The sequence below is a fragment of the Trypanosoma equiperdum genome (assembly GCF_001457755.1).
Source record: "Trypanosoma equiperdum strain OVI genome assembly, contig: ctg_1758, whole genome shotgun sequence".
In the NCBI taxonomy this organism is placed as follows: Eukaryota; Euglenozoa; class Kinetoplastea; order Trypanosomatida; family Trypanosomatidae; genus Trypanosoma; species Trypanosoma equiperdum.
Genome location: NW_027123791.1, coordinates 5,282 through 6,074, shown reverse-complemented (window position 1 = coordinate 6,074; position 793 = coordinate 5,282).

Genomic DNA, 793 nt, shown 5'->3' with positions numbered 1-793 from the left:
CCCCCCCCCCCACGCCGCAAAACAGCCAGCCGCATTTCACGCCAAAACTTCAAGCCGGCAACCAGTACACCCACAAAATTCACAGAAACAGAAGAAAGTTGAGAGACAAAAGAAGTAGGATGTAAATGCACTTCTCTACGCAAGGAGGTCGAGGAAAAGGACAAAAAGAAGTGTAAATTGAATAAAGATGAAGCTAAAAAACAGGCAAAAACCGAGAAGTAACAGGAAGGACAGCAACAGAAAAATGCAAAGGGAAATTAGAATCCGAATGCACCAAGACTCCTGAATGAAAATAGGAAAATAATGCTTGCGAAGATTCTATTTTTCTCGTCAATAAGAAATTTTCTCTAATGACTGCTGAGTTTATTAGTTTTTTAGAAATTTAATGACTTTAGTATTCTTTAAATTTAATGATTATCGCTCAAATACACGAAAAATAAGAAATTTATCAAAATTTGCTATTTTGGGAGAATTTACTGAAAATTCTAAAATTTTATATATTTTAATATTTTTCGATAAAAAAGTAAAAATTGATGATTGCTTTTGAAATTTAGAAAAATGTATATGATAGTGGCCTATAAGTACAAAGTAGTATAGTAATAGAAAATGAAAAATGAGTGCTCCTATAAAATTATTTATTGTTTATTTTGTTTATTTTACGGATATTTAATAGGCAAGGTTGTGATTATATTAATATAAATATTAAGCACGATGACAATAACTGTAAAATTCATGATGATAATGATAGTAATGATAGTAATGATAGTAGGGTATTTTTTGAGTGCGCATATAA